General features: G+C 71.9%; 6 non-coding genes across 6 annotated transcripts; all 6 read right to left on the reverse strand.

The window, feature by feature from the left end:
* Positions 1 to 2,077: 2,077 nt before the first annotated feature.
* Positions 2,078 to 2,196, reverse strand: LOC145519347 (5S ribosomal RNA). The gene has a single exon (XR_014063752.1). It is a non-coding gene; the product is annotated as a 5S ribosomal RNA (ribosomal RNA).
* Positions 2,197 to 5,392: 3,196 nt separating this feature from the next.
* LOC145519358 (5S ribosomal RNA) lies at positions 5,393 to 5,511 on the reverse strand. The gene has a single exon (XR_014063763.1). It is a non-coding gene; the product is annotated as a 5S ribosomal RNA (ribosomal RNA).
* Positions 5,512 to 8,681: 3,170 nt separating this feature from the next.
* On the reverse strand, positions 8,682 to 8,800 carry LOC145519369 (5S ribosomal RNA). Its single transcript, XR_014063774.1, has one exon. It is a non-coding gene; the product is annotated as a 5S ribosomal RNA (ribosomal RNA).
* A 3,175-nt stretch (positions 8,801 to 11,975) lies between these two features.
* Positions 11,976 to 12,094, reverse strand: LOC145519371 (5S ribosomal RNA). The gene has a single exon (XR_014063775.1). It is a non-coding gene; the product is annotated as a 5S ribosomal RNA (ribosomal RNA).
* A 3,175-nt stretch (positions 12,095 to 15,269) lies between these two features.
* On the reverse strand, positions 15,270 to 15,388 carry LOC145519372 (5S ribosomal RNA). The gene has a single exon (XR_014063776.1). It is a non-coding gene; the product is annotated as a 5S ribosomal RNA (ribosomal RNA).
* Positions 15,389 to 18,573: 3,185 nt separating this feature from the next.
* LOC145519374 (5S ribosomal RNA) lies at positions 18,574 to 18,692 on the reverse strand. Its single transcript, XR_014063778.1, has one exon. It is a non-coding gene; the product is annotated as a 5S ribosomal RNA (ribosomal RNA).
* Between the last annotated feature and the right edge of the window lie 1,110 nt (positions 18,693 to 19,802).

Below are 19,802 nucleotides of genomic sequence, written 5' to 3' on the forward strand. Positions count from 1 at the left end.
CGCCAGGGGCGAGCCCGCCACCCCTCGCCGGGAGCCCGTGGGAGGGGCCAGGTGCCCTCGGCCAGGTGACCCCAGCGTGGCACCCGGCCCCCTCAGACGCACTCCCGCAGCCTCCTTCCCCACGGGCAGGACCGCGCTGACCTAGGAGTGTGTTTGCAAGGCTCCCAGACCGCAGGCGGACACAGGGCCCCGACTCCGGAATTGAGGCCCTGGGAGCAGGCCCGGAGGTCCGGCGTCTGAGGCGCTACACACTGGCTGCGCGCTAGAGGCCTGAAAACCCGCTCTCTGGGGCTGCCTATCCTGCCTCCAAGGACGATAGCGTCCCCAGCCGCCTGCGGCCTGAGGGTCACCCCCAAGCTGGGAAGCGCTGGCTGGGAGGTCATTTGGCAGTGGCAATGGCCCCTGGGGCCCCGCGCCCAGGGCGGGCTCCCACACTCCCAGGGAGCTTCGAGGCCAGCTGTACACGGCTTTTCCCTCACGCTTGCTCTGCAGGAGAGACCTCCCGAGCCTGGGCCTGTCTGCAGCGTGCTGGGCTCCTGCGGGCAAAACACCCTGGGCGCCCACCTGGGGCCCGGGCCTAGGGGCCCACACGGGCGTGTCTCGCCCGGGGAGCCCTAAAGGCGGGGCGGCCCAGCAACTGCTTGCAAAGGCTACCCGTGGCCGTTTGCTTCCTTCTGCCAGAGCTAGCTTGACTCCCGGCTCCAGCGTTGGGCACGGCCAGGGGTGAGGCGTCAGCCCCGCCCCTTCGGCCTACCCAGGCCCCCCCCCTTGCCCCCTTGCCCCCTCGCCCTCCCCCCCCCCCCCCCCCCCGCCAAGCACAGGACCTTCCTGAGAGAGCAGACGAGCGACCGGCAGGCACACGGACAGACACACAGACCCTCGCACGCACCCACGCCCAGTGGGTTAGCCGGCCGGCGCAAGCTCCTCAGCCGGAGCCAGAGCCAGAGCACCTGTCAGAGGCCGGGGCCAGAGGAAGGGACGGGAGGCCGGCGGTCAGCAGAGACAGAGACAGAGAGAGAGGGACAGAAAGAGACAGAGACAGAAAGACAGCGAGACGGAGATGCAGACAGACGGCCAGGCGCGCGCGCACACCCAAACACGCACCGGCACACGCAGGGAGGGAGAGACAGAGAGAGGGAGACCCAGAGCGACTGGCAGAGAGACGGAAAACGGGAGGCACGCAGGGCAGAGAGGATGGCATGCGGTCCGAGACAGACACACCGGCACAGACCGTGACACCCGTCAGAGAGAGGCCGTGCCCGGAAGCAGCAGCTTCGCCAAGGGAGGGGGCGTCAGCCCCGGGCCGGGCGGGCCCCGGCTGCACGCAGTGCCCTGGGGCTGGCAGTCACCCGTGGGGAACCCAAGACTTCCTCGCAGCCGAGGTCTCAAGGGTCCCCTTCGGCTTGGCTACCTAAGGCGAGACCCGGACCCGCCCCCAGGCCAGAGGGTGGGTGTGTGAGTGAGTGTGTCGGTGGGCGAGGGTGGGGTCGGGTCGACTGGGGGTCGGGTGGATACCCGGAATGGAAGGCGGGAGGATGTGGAGGCCGGGGGTTGGGAAGCCTGTGTGGTCCTCTTGCTGTCTCTCTCTCCCTCTTTCTTCGTGGGCCTTACCTGTGGGTTTCCGGCTCTTGACCTGTCTCGGCGGCGGGGGTCTGTGTGTGTGTGTGTGTGTGTGTGTGTGTGTGTGTGTGCGCGCGTGCGTGCGTGTGTGCGTGTGTGTGTGTGTGTGTGAGCGCCTGCGAGGATGGGGCTGGAGGTGGGGCTGGGGGTGGGGCTGGGGGTGGGGCTGGGGCTGGGCCTCCCTCCCCCCTGCCTGAGGCGTGCCAAGGCCCAGGGAGCCCCAGGCGGAGACCCCCGACCGTCGTGTGGTTTCCTGGAAGCCGAATGCGGAGGGGCTCGCAGGCCGCGCGGAGGCAAGCCAGGTCGGCAGCGGGAGTCGGGGCCCTGACCGTCCAGCCCGGGAGGGGCTGGGGCTGGGGCTGGGGCTGCGGGGGCCCAAGAGTTGGGACGGGGGCGGCGGGGACCCAAGAGTTGGGACGCCGTGGGGGCCGGGGGCTAAAGGAGAGGGGAGGCAAAAAGCCTACAGCACCCGGTATTCCCAGGCGGTCTCCCATCCAAGTACTAACCAGGCCCGACCCTGCTTAGCTTCCGAGATCAGACGAGATCGGGCGCGTTCAGGGTGGTATGGCCGTAGACGGAGGCGGCTGCCGCCAGGCGCCCTAAGAGCCCTGCGCCGCGCCTCCCATTGGCTCTGACCCCCGGGTCAGGCCAGCCGGCCGCGGCTCTCCACGGGAGCGCGCGCTGCACTTGAGCCGCACGCCCCGCGACCGGACTCCGGCCGGCCAGGGCCGGCAGCCCGGCGGCCGGCCGATGCCGCCCCACCCCCGCACACCGCCACCCCTGGCCAGCAACCGCCTGGCCCGGCGCGGGGGCCAAGAGGGCTTCCGGGACCGCGAGCGGCCGGGCGTGCGTGCCGGGGGTGGGGTGGGGTGGGGTCGGGGGGGGGTGGAGGGCGACGGGCGCGGAGGTCTCGGCGCCCTCCCACCCTGGGCCTCTCCAGGCCGGCCCCCTCTCGGCGCCCCACCCCCACCGCCACCCCACCCCCACCCCCACCCCCACCCCCACCCCGCACCCCGCACCCCGCACCCGCCGTCGCGTTCGCTGCTCAGGGCCACGTGGCCCCGGAGGTGTCTGGCTTCGGGGCCCGCCGCTGCCCGCGGCCCGCGGCGCTCTGAGCCTCCTGCGGGCCTCGGCGCGGCCCAGCCTGGGCCCTGAGCGCCCGTCCTGCCGGGCACCTGCCAGGGCGCGGTCGACCGGAGCCCGTCAGCCCCGCCCCTTCGCCCTACCCGAGGCCCCCCCTTGCCCACTCTGTGGGGCTGCCTTTCCTGCCTCCAAGGACGATAGCGTCCCCAGCCGCCTGCGATCTGAGGGTCACCCCCAGCTGGGAAGCGCTGGCTGGGAGGTCACTTGGCAGCGGCAGTGGCCCCCGGGCCCCCGCGCCCAGGGCGGTCTCCCACACTCCCAGGGAACGTCGAGGCACCCTCCACGCGGCCGTTGCGTCACATTTGCTCTGCAGGAAGGAGAGAGCTCCCGAGCCAAGGCCTGTCTGCACCGTGCTCGGCTCCTGCGGGCAGAACACCCTGGGCGCCCACCTGGAGCTCGGGCCCAGGGGCCCACACTGGCGTGTTTCGCCCGGGGAGCCCTAAAGGCGGGGCGGCCCAGCAACTGCTTGCAAAGGCCTCCCGTGGCTGTTTGCTTCCTTCTGCCAGAGCTAGCTCTGCTCCCCGCTGCGGCCTTTGGCACGCCAGGGGCGAGCCCGCCACCCCTCGCCGGGAGCCCGTGGGAGGGGCCAGGTGCCCTCGGCCAGGTGACCCCAGCGTGGCACCCGGCCCCCTCAGACGCACTCCCGCAGCCTCCTTCCCCACGGGCAGGACCGCGCTGACCTAGGAGTGTGTTTGCAAGGCTCCCAGACCGCAGGCGGACACAGGGCCCCGACTCCGGAATTGAGGCCCTGGGAGCAGGCCCGGAGGTCCGGCGTCTGAGGCGCTACACACTGGCTGCGCGCTAGAGGCCTGAAAACCCGCTCTCTGGGGCTGCCTATCCTGCCTCCAAGGACGATAGCGTCCCCAGCCGCCTGCGGCCTGAGGGTCACCCCCAAGCTGGGAAGCGCTGGCTGGGAGGTCATTTGGCAGTGGCAATGGCCCCTGGGGCCCCGCGCCCAGGGCGGGCTCCCACACTCCCAGGGAGCTTCGAGGCCAGCTGTACACGGCTTTTCCCTCACGCTTGCTCTGCAGGAGAGACCTCCCGAGCCTGGGCCTGTCTGCAGCGTGCTGGGCTCCTGCGGGCAAAACACCCTGGGCGCCCACCTGGGGCCCGGGCCTAGGGGCCCACACGGGCGTGTCTCGCCCGGGGAGCCCTAAAGGCGGGGCGGCCCAGCAACTGCTTGCAAAGGCTACCCGTGGCCGTTTGCTTCCTTCTGCCAGAGCTAGCTTGACTCCCGGCTCCAGCGTTGGGCACGGCCAGGGGTGAGGCGTCAGCCCCGCCCCTTCGGCCTACCCAGGCCCCCCCCCTTGCCCCCTTGCCCCCTCGCCCTCCCCCCCCACCCCCACCCCCCCGCCAAGCACAGGACCTTCCTGAGAGAGCAGACGAGCGACCGGCAGGCACACGGACAGACACACAGACCCTCGCACGCACCCACGCCCAGTGGGTTAGCCGGCCGGCGCAAGCTCCTCAGCCGGAGCCAGAGCCAGAGCACCTGTCAGAGGCCGGGGCCAGAGGAAGGGACGGGAGGCCGGCGGTCAGCAGAGACAGAGACAGAGAGAGAGGGACAGAAAGAGACAGAGACAGAAAGACAGCGAGACGGAGATGCAGACAGACGGCCAGGCGCGCGCGCACACCCAAACACGCACCGGCACACGCAGGGAGGGAGAGACAGAGAGAGGGAGACCCAGAGCGACTGGCAGAGAGACGGAAAACGGGAGGCACGCAGGGCAGAGAGGATGGCATGCGGTCCGAGACAGACACACCGGCACAGACCGTGACACCCGTCAGAGAGAGGCCGTGCCCGGAAGCAGCAGCTTCGCCAAGGGAGGGGGCGTCAGCCCCGGGCCGGGCGGGCCCCGGCTGCACGCAGTGCCCTGGGGCTGGCAGTCACCCGTGGGGAACCCAAGACTTCCTCGCAGCCGAGGTCTCAAGGGTCCCCTTCGGCTTGGCTACCTAAGGCGAGACCCGGACCCGCCCCCAGGCCAGAGGGTGGGTGTGTGAGTGAGTGTGTCGGTGGGCGAGGGTGGGGTCGGGTCGACTGGGGGTCGGGTGGATACCCGGAATGGAAGGCGGGAGGATGTGGAGGCCGGGGGTTGGGAAGCCTGTGTGGTCCTCTTGCTGTCTCTCTCTCCCTCTTTCTTCGTGGGCCTTACCTGTGGGTTTCCGGCTCTTGACCTGTCTCGGCGGCGGGGGTCTGTGTGTGTCTGTGTGTGTGTGTGCGTGTGTGTGTGTGTGTGTGTGTGTGTGCGCGTGCGTGCGTGTGTGCGTGTGTGTGTGAGCGCCTGCGAGGATGGGGCTGGGGGTGGGGCTGGGGGTGGGGCTGGGGCTGGGGCTGGGGCTGGGCCTCCCTCCCCCCTGCCTGAGGCGTGCCAAGGCCCAGGGAGCCCCAGGCGGAGACCCCCGACCGTCGTGTGGTTTCCTGGAAGCCGAATGCGGAGGGGCTCGCAGGCCGCGCGGAGGCAAGCCAGGTCGGCAGCGGGAGTCGGGGCCCTGACCGTCCAGCCCGGGAGGGGCTGGGGCTGGGGCTGGGGCTGGGGCTGCGGGGGCCCAAGAGTTGGGACGGGGGCGGCGGGGACCCAAGAGTTGGGACGCCGTGGGGGCCGGGGGCTAAAGGAGAGGGGAGGCAAAAAGCCTACAGCACCCGGTATTCCCAGGCGGTCTCCCATCCAAGTACTAACCAGGCCCGACCCTGCTTAGCTTCCGAGATCAGACGAGATCGGGCGCGTTCAGGGTGGTATGGCCGTAGACGGAGGCGGCTGCCGCCAGGCGCCCTAAGAGCCCTGCGCCGCGCCTCCCATTGGCTCTGACCCCCGGGTCAGGCCAGCCGGCCGCGGCTCTCCACGGGAGCGCGCGCTGCACTTGAGCCGCACGCCCCGCGACCGGACTCCGGCCGGCCAGGGCCGGCAGCCCGGCGGCCGGCCGATGCCGCCCCGCCCCCGCACACCGCCACCCCTGGCCAGCAACCGCCTGGCCCGGCGCGGGGGCCAAGAGGGCTTCCGGGACCGCGAGCGGCCGGGCGTGCGTGCCGGGGGTGGGGTGGGGTGGGGTCGGGGGGGGTGGAGGGCGACGGGCGCGGAGGTCTCGGCGCCCTCCCACCCTGGGCCTCTCCAGGCCGGCCCCCTCTCGGCGCCCCACCCGCACCGCCACCCCACCCCCACCCCCACCCCCACCCCGCACCCCGCACCCCGCACCCGCCGTCGCGTTCGCTGCTCAGGGCCACGTGGCCCCGGAGGTGTCTGGCTTCGGGGCCCGCCGCTGCCCGCGGCCCGCGGCGCTCTGAGCCTCCTGCGGGCCTCGGCGCGGCCCAGCCGGGGCCCTGAGCGCCCGTCCTGCCGGGCACCTGCCAGGGCGCGGTCGACCGGAGCCCGTCAGCCCCGCCCCTTCGCCCTACCCGAGGCCCCCCCTTGCCCACTCTGTGGGGCTGCCTTTCCTGCCTCCAAGGACGATAGCGTCCCCAGCCGCCTGCGATCTGAGGGTCACCCCCAGCTGGGAAGCGCTGGCTGGGAGGTCACTTGGCAGCGGCAGTGGCCCCCGGGCCCCCGCGCCCAGGGCGGTCTCCCACACTCCCAGGGAACGTCGAGGCACCCTCCACGCGGCCGTTGCGTCACATTTGCTCTGCAGGAAGGAGAGAGCTCCCGAGCCAAGGCCTGTCTGCACCGTGCTCGGCTCCTGCGGGCAGAACACCCTGGGCGCCCACCTGGAGCTCGGGCCCAGGGGCCCACACTGGCGTGTTTCGCCCGGGGAGCCCTAAAGGCGGGGCGGCCCAGCAACTGCTTGCAAAGGCCTCCCGTGGCTGTTTGCTTCCTTCTGCCAGAGCTAGCTCTGCTCCCCGCTGCGGCCTTTGGCACGCCAGGGGCGAGCCCGCCACCCCTCGCCGGGAGCCCGTGGGAGGGGCCAGGTGCCCTCGGCCAGGTGACCCCAGCGTGGCACCCGGCCCCCTCAGACGCACTCCCGCAGCCTCCTTCCCCACGGGCAGGACCGCGCTGACCTAGGAGTGTGTTTGCAAGGCTCCCAGACCGCAGGCGGACACAGGGCCCCGACTCCGGAATTGAGGCCCTGGGAGCAGGCCCGGAGGTCCGGCGTCTGAGGCGCTACACACTGGCTGCGCGCTAGAGGCCTGAAAACCCGCTCTCTGGGGCTGCCTATCCTGCCTCCAAGGACGATAGCGTCCCCAGCCGCCTGCGGCCTGAGGGTCACCCCCAAGCTGGGAAGCGCTGGCTGGGAGGTCACTTGGCAGTGGCAATGGCCCCTGGGGCCCCGCGCCCAGGGCGGGCTCCCACACTCCCAGGGAGCTTCGAGGCCAGCTGTACACGGCTTTTCCCTCACGCTTGCTCTGCAGGAGAGACCTCCCGAGCCTGGGCCTGTCTGCAGCGTGCTGGGCTCCTGCGGGCAAAACACCCTGGGCGCCCACCTGGGGCCCGGGCCTAGGGGCCCACACGGGCGTGTCTCGCCCGGGGAGCCCTAAAGGCGGGGCGGCCCAGCAACTGCTTGCAAAGGCTACCCGTGGCCGTTTGCTTCCTTCTGCCAGAGCTAGCTTGACTCCCGGCTCCAGCGTTGGGCACGGCCAGGGGTGAGGCGTCAGCCCCGCCCCTTCGGCCTACCCAGGCCCCCCCCCTTGCCCCCTTGCCCCCTCGCCCTCCCCCCCCCACCCCCGCCAAGCACAGGACCTTCCTGAGAGAGCAGACGAGCGACCGGCAGGCACACGGACAGACACACAGACCCTCGCACGCACCCACGCCCAGTGGGTTAGCCGGCCGGCGCAAGCTCCTCAGCCGGAGCCAGAGCCAGAGCACCTGTCAGAGGCCGGGGCCAGAGGAAGGGACGGGAGGCCGGCGGTCAGCAGAGACAGAGACAGAGAGAGAGGGACAGAAAGAGACAGAGACAGAAAGACAGCGAGACGGAGATGCAGACAGACGGCCAGGCGCGCGCGCACACCCAAACACGCACCGGCACACGCAGGGAGGGAGAGACAGAGAGAGGGAGACCCAGAGCGACTGGCAGAGAGACGGAAAACGGGAGGCACGCAGGGCAGAGAGGTTGGCATGCGGTCCGAGACAGACACACCGGCACAGACCGTGACACCCGTCAGAGAGAGGCCGTGCCCGGAAGCAGCAGCTTCGCCAAGGGAGGGGGCGTCAGCCCCGGGCCGGGCGGGCCCCGGCTGCACGCAGTGCCCTGGGGCTGGCAGTCACCCGTGGGGAACCCAAGACTTCCTCGCAGCCGAGGTCTCAAGGGTCCCCTTCGGCTTGGCTACCTAAGGCGAGACCCGGACCCGCCCCCAGGCCAGAGGGTGGGTGTGTGAGTGAGTGTGTCGGTGGGCGAGGGTGGGGTCGGGTCGACTGGGGGTCGGGTGGATACCCGGAATGGAAGGCGGGAGGATGTGGAGGCCGGGGGTTGGGAAGCCTGTGTGGTCCTCTTGCTGTCTCTCTCTCCCTCTTTCTTCGTGGGCCTTACCTGTGGGTTTCCGGCTCTTGACCTGTCTCGGCGGCGGGGGTCTGTGTGTGTGTGTGTGTGTGTGTGTGTGTGTGTGTGCGCGCGTGCGTGCGTGTGTGCGTGTGTGTGTGTGTGTGTGAGCGCCTGCGAGGATGGGGCTGGAGGTGGGGCTGGGGGTGGGGCTGGGGGTGGGGCTGGGGCTGGGCCTCCCTCCCCCCTGCCTGAGGCGTGCCAAGGCCCAGGGAGCCCCAGGCGGAGACCCCCGACCGTCGTGTGGTTTCCTGGAAGCCGAATGCGGAGGGGCTCGCAGGCCGCGCGGAGGCAAGCCAGGTCGGCAGCGGGAGTCGGGGCCCTGACCGTCCAGCCCGGGAGGGGCTGGGGCTGGGGCTGGGGCTGCGGGGGCCCAAGAGTTGGGACGGGGGCGGCGGGGACCCAAGAGTTGGGACGCCGTGGGGGCCGGGGGCTAAAGGAGAGGGGAGGCAAAAAGCCTACAGCACCCGGTATTCCCAGGCGGTCTCCCATCCAAGTACTAACCAGGCCCGACCCTGCTTAGCTTCCGAGATCAGACGAGATCGGGCGCGTTCAGGGTGGTATGGCCGTAGACGGAGGCGGCTGCCGCCAGGCGCCCTAAGAGCCCTGCGCCGCGCCTCCCATTGGCTCTGACCCCCGGGTCAGGCCAGCCGGCCGCGGCTCTCCACGGGAGCGCGCGCTGCACTTGAGCCGCACGCCCCGCGACCGGACTCCGGCCGGCCAGGGCCGGCAGCCCGGCGGCCGGCCGATGCCGCCCCACCCCCGCACACCGCCACCCCTGGCCAGCAACCGCCTGGCCCGGCGCGGGGGCCAAGAGGGCTTCCGGGACCGCGAGCGGCCGGGCGTGCGTGCCGGGGGTGGGGTGGGGTGGGGTGGGGTCGGGGGGGGGTGGAGGGCGACGGGCGCGGAGGTCTCGGCGCCCTCCCACCCTGGGCCTCTCCAGGCCGGCCCCCTCTCGGCGCCCCACCCCCACCGCCACCCCACCCCCACCCCCACCCCGCACCCCGCACCCCGCACCCGCCGTCGCGTTCGCTGCTCAGGGCCACGTGGCCCCGGAGGTGTCTGGCTTCGGGGCCCGCCGCTGCCCGCGGCCCGCGGCGCTCTGAGCCTCCTGCGGGCCTCGGCGCGGCCCAGCCGGGGCCCTGAGCGCCCGTCCTGCCGGGCACCTGCCAGGGCGCGGTCGACCGGAGCCCGTCAGCCCCGCCCCTTCGCCCTACCCGAGGCCCCCCCTTGCCCACTCTGTGGGGCTGCCTTTCCTGCCTCCAAGGACGATAGCGTCCCCAGCCGCCTGCGATCTGAGGGTCACCCCCAGCTGGGAAGCGCTGGCTGGGAGGTCACTTGGCAGCGGCAGTGGCCCCCGGGCCCCCGCGCCCATGGCGGTCTCCCACACTCCCAGGGAACGTCGAGGCACCCTCCACGCGGCCGTTGCGTCACATTTGCTCTGCAGGAAGGAGAGAGCTCCCGAGCCAAGGCCTGTCTGCACCGTGCTCGGCTCCTGCGGGCAGAACACCCTGGGCGCCCACCTGGAGCTCGGGCCCAGGGGCCCACACTGGCGTGTTTCGCCCGGGGAGCCCTAAAGGCGGGGCGGCCCAGCAACTGCTTGCAAAGGCCTCCCGTGGCTGTTTGCTTCCTTCTGCCAGAGCTAGCTCTGCTCCCCGCTGCGGCCTTTGGCACGCCAGGGGCGAGCCCGCCACCCCTCGCCGGGAGCCCGTGGGAGGGGCCAGGTGCCCTCGGCCAGGTGACCCCAGCGTGGCACCCGGCCCCCTCAGACGCACTCCCGCAGCCTCCTTCCCCACGGGCAGGACCGCGCTGACCTAGGAGTGTGTTTGCAAGGCTCCCAGACCGCAGGCGGACACAGGGCCCCGACTCCGGAATTGAGGCCCTGGGAGCAGGCCCGGAGGTCCGGCGTCTGAGGCGCTACACACTGGCTGCGCGCTAGAGGCCTGAAAACCCGCTCTCTGGGGCTGCCTATCCTGCCTCCAAGGACGATAGCGTCCCCAGCCGCCTGCGGCCTGAGGGTCACCCCCAAGCTGGGAAGCGCTGGCTGGGAGGTCATTTGGCAGTGGCAATGGCCCCTGGGGCCCCGCGCCCAGGGCGGGCTCCCACACTCCCAGGGAGCTTCGAGGCCAGCTGTACACGGCTTTTCCCTCACGCTTGCTCTGCAGGAGAGACCTCCCGAGCCTGGGCCTGTCTGCAGCGTGCTGGGCTCCTGCGGGCAAAACACCCTGGGCGCCCACCTGGGGCCCGGGCCTAGGGGCCCACACGGGCGTGTCTCGCCCGGGGAGCCCTAAAGGCGGGGCGGCCCAGCAACTGCTTGCAAAGGCTACCCGTGGCCGTTTGCTTCCTTCTGCCAGAGCTAGCTTGACTCCCGGCTCCAGCGTTGGGCACGGCCAGGGGTGAGGCGTCAGCCCCGCCCCTTCGGCCTACCCAGGCCCCCCCCCTTGCCCCCTTGCCCCCTCGCCCTCCCCCCCCACCCCCACCCCCGCCAAGCACAGGACCTTCCTGAGAGAGCAGACGAGCGACCGGCAGGCACACGGACAGACACACAGACCCTCGCACGCACCCACGCCCAGTGGGTTAGCCGGCCGGCGCAAGCTCCTCAGCCGGAGCCAGAGCCAGAGCACCTGTCAGAGGCCGGGGCCAGAGGAAGGGACGGGAGGCCGGCGGTCAGCAGAGACAGAGACAGAGAGAGAGGGACAGAAAGAGACAGAGACAGAAAGACAGCGAGACGGAGATGCAGACAGACGGCCAGGCGCGCGCGCACACCCAAACACGCACCGGCACACGCAGGGAGGGAGAGACAGAGAGAGGGAGACCCAGAGCGACTGGCAGAGAGACGGAAAACGGGAGGCACGCAGGGCAGAGAGGTTGGCATGCGGTCCGAGACAGACACACCGGCACAGACCGTGACACCCGTCAGAGAGAGGCCGTGCCCGGAAGCAGCAGCTTCGCCAAGGGAGGGGGCGTCAGCCCCGGGCCGGGCGGGCCCCGGCTGCACGCAGTGCCCTGGGGCTGGCAGTCACCCGTGGGGAACCCAAGACTTCCTCGCAGCCGAGGTCTCAAGGGTCCCCTTCGGCTTGGCTACCTAAGGCGAGACCCGGACCCGCCCCCAGGCCAGAGGGTGGGTGTGTGAGTGAGTGTGTCGGTGGGCGAGGGTGGGGTCGGGTCGACTGGGGGTCGGGTGGATACCCGGAATGGAAGGCGGGAGGATGTGGAGGCCGGGGGTTGGGAAGCCTGTGTGGTCCTCTTGCTGTCTCTCTCTCCCTCTTTCTTCGTGGGCCTTACCTGTGGGTTTCCGGCTCTTGACCTGTCTCGGCGGCGGGGGTCTGTGTGTGTGTGTGTGTGTGTGTGTGTGTGTGTGTGCGCGCGTGCGTGCGTGTGTGCGTGTGTGTGTGTGTGTGTGAGCGCCTGCGAGGATGGGGCTGGAGGTGGGGCTGGGGGTGGGGCTGGGGGTGGGGCTGGGGCTGGGCCTCCCTCCCCCCTGCCTGAGGCGTGCCAAGGCCCAGGGAGCCCCAGGCGGAGACCCCCGACCGTCGTGTGGTTTCCTGGAAGCCGAATGCGGAGGGGCTCGCAGGCCGCGCGGAGGCAAGCCAGGTCGGCAGCGGGAGTCGGGGCCCTGACCGTCCAGCCCGGGAGGGGCTGGGGCTGGGGCTGGGGCTGCGGGGGCCCAAGAGTTGGGACGGGGGCGGCGGGGACCCAAGAGTTGGGACGCCGTGGGGGCCGGGGGCTAAAGGAGAGGGGAGGCAAAAAGCCTACAGCACCCGGTATTCCCAGGCGGTCTCCCATCCAAGTACTAACCAGGCCCGACCCTGCTTAGCTTCCGAGATCAGACGAGATCGGGCGCGTTCAGGGTGGTATGGCCGTAGACGGAGGCGGCTGCCGCCAGGCGCCCTAAGAGCCCTGCGCCGCGCCTCCCATTGGCTCTGACCCCCGGGTCAGGCCAGCCGGCCGCGGCTCTCCACGGGAGCGCGCGCTGCACTTGAGCCGCACGCCCCGCGACCGGACTCCGGCCGGCCAGGGCCGGCAGCCCGGCGGCCGGCCGATGCCGCCCCACCCCCGCACACCGCCACCCCTGGCCAGCAACCGCCTGGCCCGGCGCGGGGGCCAAGAGGGCTTCCGGGACCGCGAGCGGCCGGGCGTGCGTGCCGGGGGTGGGGTGGGGTGGGGTGGGGTCGGGGGGGGGTGGAGGGCGACGGGCGCGGAGGTCTCGGCGCCCTCCCACCCTGGGCCTCTCCAGGCCGGCCCCCTCTCGGCGCCCCACCCCCACCGCCACCCCACCCCCACCCCCACCCCGCACCCCGCACCCCGCACCCGCCGTCGCGTTCGCTGCTCAGGGCCACGTGGCCCCGGAGGTGTCTGGCTTCGGGGCCCGCCGCTGCCCGCGGCCCGCGGCGCTCTGAGCCTCCTGCGGGCCTCGGCGCGGCCCAGCCGGGGCCCTGAGCGCCCGTCCTGCCGGGCACCTGCCAGGGCGCGGTCGACCGGAGCCCGTCAGCCCCGCCCCTTCGCCCTACCCGAGGCCCCCCCTTGCCCACTCTGTGGGGCTGCCTTTCCTGCCTCCAAGGACGATAGCGTCCCCAGCCGCCTGCGATCTGAGGGTCACCCCCAGCTGGGAAGCGCTGGCTGGGAGGTCACTTGGCAGCGGCAGTGGCCCCCGGGCCCCCGCGCCCAGGGCGGTCTCCCACACTCCCAGGGAACGTCGAGGCACCCTCCACGCGGCCGTTGCGTCACATTTGCTCTGCAGGAAGGAGAGAGCTCCCGAGCCAAGGCCTGTCTGCACCGTGCTCGGCTCCTGCGGGCAGAACACCCTGGGCGCCCACCTGGAGCTCGGGCCCAGGGGCCCACACTGGCGTGTTTCGCCCGGGGAGCCCTAAAGGCGGGGCGGCCCAGCAACTGCTTGCAAAGGCCTCCCGTGGCTGTTTGCTTCCTTCTGCCAGAGCTAGCTCTGCTCCCCGCTGCGGCCTTTGGCACGCCAGGGGCGAGCCCGCCACCCCTCGCCGGGAGCCCGTGGGAGGGGCCAGGTGCCCTCGGCCAGGTGACCCCAGCGTGGCACCCGGCCCCCTCAGACGCACTCCCGCAGCCTCCTTCCCCACGGGCAGGACCGCGCTGACCTAGGAGTGTGTTTGCAAGGCTCCCAGACCGCAGGCGGACACAGGGCCCCGACTCCGGAATTGAGGCCCTGGGAGCAGGCCCGGAGGTCCGGCGTCTGAGGCGCTACACACTGGCTGCGCGCTAGAGGCCTGAAAACCCGCTCTCTGGGGCTGCCTATCCTGCCTCCAAGGACGATAGCGTCCCCAGCCGCCTGCGGCCTGAGGGTCACCCCCAAGCTGGGAAGCGCTGGCTGGGAGGTCATTTGGCAGTGGCAATGGCCCCTGGGGCCCCGCGCCCAGGGCGGGCTCCCACACTCCCAGGGAGCTTCGAGGCCAGCTGTACACGGCTTTTCCCTCACGCTTGCTCTGCAGGAGAGACCTCCCGAGCCTGGGCCTGTCTGCAGCGTGCTGGGCTCCTGCGGGCAAAACACCCTGGGCGCCCACCTGGGGCCCGGGCCTAGGGGCCCACACGGGCGTGTCTCGCCCGGGGAGCCCTAAAGGCGGGGCGGCCCAGCAACTGCTTGCAAAGGCTACCCGTGGCCGTTTGCTTCCTTCTGCCAGAGCTAGCTTGACTCCCGGCTCCAGCGTTGGGCACGGCCAGGGGTGAGGCGTCAGCCCCGCCCCTTCGGCCTACCCAGGCCCCCCCCCTTGCCCCCTTGCCCCCTCGCCCTCCCCCCCCACCCCCACCCCCGCCAAGCACAGGACCTTCCTGAGAGAGCAGACGAGCGACCGGCAGGCACACGGACAGACACACAGACCCTCGCACGCACCCACGCCCAGTGGGTTAGCCGGCCGGCGCAAGCTCCTCAGCCGGAGCCAGAGCCAGAGCACCTGTCAGAGGCCGGGGCCAGAGGAAGGGACGGGAGGCCGGCGGTCAGCAGAGACAGAGACAGAGAGAGAGGGACAGAAAGAGACAGAGACAGAAAGACAGCGAGACGGAGATGCAGACAGACGGCCAGGCGCGCGCGCACACCCAAACACGCACCGGCACACGCAGGGAGGGAGAGACAGAGAGAGGGAGACCCAGAGCGACTGGCAGAGAGACGGAAAACGGGAGGCACGCAGGGCAGAGAGGTTGGCATGCGGTCCGAGACAGACACACCGGCACAGACCGTGACACCCGTCAGAGAGAGGCCGTGCCCGGAAGCAGCAGCTTCGCCAAGGGAGGGGGCGTCAGCCCCGGGCCGGGCGGGCCCCGGCTGCACGCAGTGCCCTGGGGCTGGCAGTCACCCGTGGGGAACCCAAGACTTCCTCGCAGCCGAGGTCTCAAGGGTCCCCTTCGGCTTGGCTACCTAAGGCGAGACCCGGACCCGCCCCCAGGCCAGAGGGTGGGTGTGTGAGTGAGTGTGTCGGTGGGCGAGGGTGGGGTCGGGTCGACTGGGGGTCGGGTGGATACCCGGAATGGAAGGCGGGAGGATGTGGAGGCCGGGGGTTGGGAAGCCTGTGTGGTCCTCTTGCTGTCTCTCTCTCCCTCTTTCTTCGTGGGCCTTACCTGTGGGTTTCCGGCTCTTGACCTGTCTCGGCGGCGGGGGTCTGTGTGTGTGTGTGTGTGTGTGTGTGTGTGTGTGTGCGCGCGTGCGTGCGTGTGTGCGTGTGTGTGTGTGTGTGTGAGCGCCTGCGAGGATGGGGCTGGAGGTGGGGCTGGGGGTGGGGCTGGGGGTGGGGCTGGGGCTGGGCCTCCCTCCCCCCTGCCTGAGGCGTGCCAAGGCCCAGGGAGCCCCAGGCGGAGACCCCCGACCGTCGTGTGGTTTCCTGGAAGCCGAATGCGGAGGGGCTCGCAGGCCGCGCGGAGGCAAGCCAGGTCGGCAGCGGGAGTCGGGGCCCTGACCGTCCAGCCCGGGAGGGGCTGGGGCTGGGGCTGGGGCTGCGGGGGCCCAAGAGTTGGGACGGGGGCGGCGGGGACCCAAGAGTTGGGACGCCGTGGGGGCCGGGGGCTAAAGGAGAGGGGAGGCAAAAAGCCTACAGCACCCGGTATTCCCAGGCGGTCTCCCATCCAAGTACTAACCAGGCCCGACCCTGCTTAGCTTCCGAGATCAGACGAGATCGGGCGCGTTCAGGGTGGTATGGCCGTAGACGGAGGCGGCTGCCGCCAGGCGCCCTAAGAGCCCTGCGCCGCGCCTCCCATTGGCTCTGACCCCCGGGTCAGGCCAGCCGGCCGCGGCTCTCCACGGGAGCGCGCGCTGCACTTGAGCCGCACGCCCCGCGACCGGACTCCGGCCGGCCAGGGCCGGCAGCCCGGCGGCCGGCCGATGCCGCCCCACCCCCGCACACCGCCACCCCTGGCCAGCAACCGCCTGGCCCGGCGCGGGGGCCAAGAGGGCTTCCGGGACCGCGAGCGGCCGGGCGTGCGTGCCGGGGGTGGGGTGGGGTGGGGTGGGGTCGGGGGGGGGTGGAGGGCGACGGGCGCGGAGGTCTCGGCGCCCTCCCACCCTGGGCCTCTCCAGGCCGGCCCCCTCTCGGCGCCCCACCCCCACCGCCACCCCACCCCCACCCCCACCCCGCACCCCGCACCCCGCACCCGCCGTCGCGTTCGCTGCTCAGGGCCACGTGGCCCCGGAGGTGTCTGGCTTCGGGGCCCGCCGCTGCCCGCGGCCCGCGGCGCTCTGAGCCTCCTGCGGGCCTCGGCGCGGCCCAGCCGGGGCCCTGAGCGCCCGTCCTGCCGGGCACCTGCCAGGGCGCGGTCGACCGGAGCCCGTCAGCCCCGCCCCTTCGCCCTACCCGAGGCCCCCCCTTGCCCACTCTGTGGGGCTGCCTTTCCTGCCTCCAAGGACGATAGCGTCCCCAGCCGCCTGCGATCTGAGGGTCACCCCCAGCTGGGAAGCGCTGGCTGGGAGGTCACTTGGCAGCGGCAGTGGCCCCCGGGCCCCCGCGCCCATGGCGGTCTCCCACACTCCCAGGGAACGTCGAGGCACCCTCCACGCGGCCGTTGCGTCACATTTGCTCTGCAGGAAGGAGAGAGCTCCCGAGCCAAGGCCTGTCTGCACCGTGCTCGGCTCCTGCGGGCAGAACACCCTGGGCGCCCACCTGGAGCTCGGGCCCAGGGGCCCACACTGGCGTGTTTCGCCCGGGGAGCCCTAAAGGCGGGGCGGCCCAGCAACTGCTTGCAAAGGCCTCCCGTGGCTGTTTGCTTCCTTCTGCCAGAGCTAGCTCTGCTCCCCGCTGCGGCCTTTGGCACGCCAGGGGCGAGCCCGCCACCCCTCGCCGGGAGCCCGTGGGAGGGGCCAGGTGCCCTCGGCCAGGTGACCCCAGCGTGGCACCCGGCCCCCTCAGACGCACTCCCGCAGCCTCCTTCCCCACGGGCAGGACCGCGCTGACCTAGGAGTGTGTTTGCAAGGCTCCCAGACCGCAGGCGGACACAGGGCCCCGACTCCGGAATTGAGGCCCTGGGAGCAGGCCCGGAGGTCCGGCGTCTGAGGCGCTACACACTGGCTGCGCGCTAGAGGCCTGAAAACCCGCTCTCTGGGGCTGCCTATCCTGCCTCCAAGGACGATAGCGTCCCCAGCCGCCTGCGGCCTGAGGGTCACCCCCAAGCTGGGAAGCGCTGGCTGGGAGGTCATTTGGCAGTGGCAATGGCCCCTGGGGCCCCGCGCCCAGGGCGGGCTCCCACACTCCCAGGGAGCTTCGAGGCCAGCTGTACACGGCTTTTCCCTCACGCTTGCTCTGCAGGAGAGACCTCCCGAGCCTGGGCCTGTCTGCAGCGTGCTGGGCTCCTGCGGGCAAAACACCCTGGGCGCCCACCTGGGGCCCGGGCCTAGGGGCCCACACGGGCGTGTCTCGCCCGGGGAGCCCTAAAGGCGGGGCGGCCCAGCAACTGCTTGCAAAGGCTACCCGTGGCCGTTTGCTTCCTTCTGCCAGAGCTAGCTTGACTCCCGGCTCCAGCGTTGGGCACGGCCAGGGGTGAGGCGTCAGCCCCGCCCCTTCGGCCTACCCAGGCCCCCCCCCTTGCCCCCTTGCCCCCTCGCCCTCCCCCCCCACCCCCACCCCCGCCAAGCACAGGACCTTCCTGAGAGAGCAGACGAGCGACCGGCAGGCACACGGACAGACACACAGACCCTCGCACGCACCCACGCCCAGTGGGTTAGCCGGCCGGCGCAAGCTCCTCAGCCGGAGCCAGAGCCAGAGCACCTGTCAGAGGCCGGGGCCAGAGGAAGGGACGGGAGGCCGGCGGTCAGCAGAGACAGAGACAGAGAGAGAGGGACAGAAAGAGACAGAGACAGAAAGACAGCGAGACGGAGATGCAGACAGACGGCCAGGCGCGCGCGCACACCCAAACACGCACCGGCACACGCAGGGAGGGAGAGACAGAGAGAGGGAGACCCAGAGCGACTGGCAGAGAGACGGAAAACGGGAGGCACGCAGGGCAGAGAGGTTGGCATGCGGTCCGAGACAGACACACCGGCACAGACCGTGACACCCGTCAGAGAGAGGCCGTGCCCGGAAGCAGCAGCTTCGCCAAGGGAGGGGGCGTCAGCCCCGGGCCGGGCGGGCCCCGGCTGCACGCAGTGCCCTGGGGCTGGCAGTCACCCGTGGGGAACCCAAGACTTCCTCGCAGCCGAGGTCTCAAGGGTCCCCTTCGGCTTGGCTACCTAAGGCGAGACCCGGACCCGCCCCCAGGCCAGAGGGTGGGTGTGTGAGTGAGTGTGTCGGTGGGCGAGGGTGGGGTCGGGTCGACTGGGGGTCGGGTGGATACCCGGAATGGAAGGCGGGAGGATGTGGAGGCCGGGGGTTGGGAAGCCTGTGTGGTCCTCTTGCTGTCTCTCTCTCCCTCTTTCTTCGTGGGCCTTACCTGTGGGTTTCCGGCTCTTGACCTGTCTCGGCGGCGGGGGTCTGTGTGTGTGTGTGTGTGTGTGTGTGTGTGTGTGCGCGCGTGCGTGCGTGTGTGCGTGTGTGTGTGTGTGTGTGAGCGCCTGCGAGGATGGGGCTGGAGGTGGGGCTGGGGGTGGGGCTGGGGGTGGGGCTGGGGGTGGGGCTGGGGCTGGGCCTCCCTCCCCCCTGCCTGAGGCGTGCCAAGGCCCAGGGAGCCCCAGGCGGAGACCCCCGACCGTCGTGTGGTTTCCTGGAAGCCGAATGCGGAGGGGCTCGCAGGCCGCGCGGAGGCAAGCCAGGTCGGCAGCGGGAGTCGGGGCCCTGACCGTCCAGCCCGGGAGGGGCTGGGGCTGGGGCTGGGGCTGCGGGGGCCCAAGAGTTGGGACGGGGGCGGCGGGGACCCAAGAGTTGGGACGCCGTGGGGGCCGGGGGCTAAAGGAGAGGGGAGGCAAAAAGCCTACAGCACCCGGTATTCCCAGGCGGTCTCCCATCCAAGTACTAACCAGGCCCGACCCTGCTTAGCTTCCGAGATCAGACGAGATCGGGCGCGTTCAGGGTGGTATGGCCGTAGACGGAGGCGGCTGCCGCCAGGCGCCCTAAGAGCCCTGCGCCGCGCCTCCCATTGGCTCTGACCCCCGGGTCAGGCCAGCCGGCCGCGGCTCTCCACGGGAGCGCGCGCTGCACTTGAGCCGCACGCCCCGCGACCGGACTCCGGCCGGCCAGGGCCGGCAGCCCGGCGGCCGGCCGATGCCGCCCCACCCCCGCACACCGCCACCCCTGGCCAGCAACCGCCTGGCCCGGCGCGGGGGCCAAGAGGGCTTCCGGGACCGCGAGCGGCCGGGCGTGCGTGCCGGGGGTGGGGTGGGGTGGGGTGGGGTCGGGGGGGGGTGGAGGGCGACGGGCGCGGAGGTCTCGGCGCCCTCCCACCCTGGGCCTCTCCAGGCCGGCCCCCTCTCGGCGCCCCACCCCCACCGCCACCCCACCCCCACCCCCACCCCGCACCCCGCACCCCGCACCCGCCGTCGCGTTCGCTGCTCAGGGCCACGTGGCCCCGGAGGTGTCTGGCTTCGGGGCCCGCCGCTGCCCGCGGCCCGCGGCGCTCTGAGCCTCCTGCGGGCCTCGGCGCGGCCCAGCCGGGGCCCTGAGCGCCCGTCCTGCCGGGCACCTGCCAGGGCGCGGTCGACCGGAGCCCGTCAGCCCCGCCCCTTCGCCCTACCCGAGGCCCCCCCTTGCCCACTCTGTGGGGCTGCCTTTCCTGCCTCCAAGGACGATAGCGTCCCCAGCCGCCTGCGATCTGAGGGTCACCCCCAGCTGGGAAGCGCTGGCTGGGAGGTCACTTGGCAGCGGCAGTGGCCCCCGGGCCCCCGCGCCCATGGCGGTCTCCCACACTCCCAGGGAACGTCGAGGCACCCTCCACGCGGCCGTTGCGTCACATTTGCTCTGCAGGAAGGAGAGAGCTCCCGAGCCAAGGCCTGTCTGCACCGTGCTCGGCTCCTGCGGGCAGAACACCCTGGGCGCCCACCTGGAGCTCGGGCCCAGGGGCCCACACTGGCGTGTTTCGCCCGGGGAGCCCTAAAGGCGGGGCGGCCCAGCAACTGCTTGCAAAGGCCTCCCGTGGCTGTTTGCTTCCTTCTGCCAGAGCTAGCTCTGCTCCCCGCTGCGGCCTTTGGCACGCCAGGGGCG

The sequence above is a fragment of the Giraffa tippelskirchi genome, chromosome 8, assembly GCF_054371585.1.
Source record: "Giraffa tippelskirchi isolate mGirTip1 chromosome 8, T2T-mGirTip1v1.2.pri, whole genome shotgun sequence".
Lineage (NCBI taxonomy): Eukaryota > Metazoa > Chordata > Mammalia > Artiodactyla > Giraffidae > Giraffa > Giraffa tippelskirchi.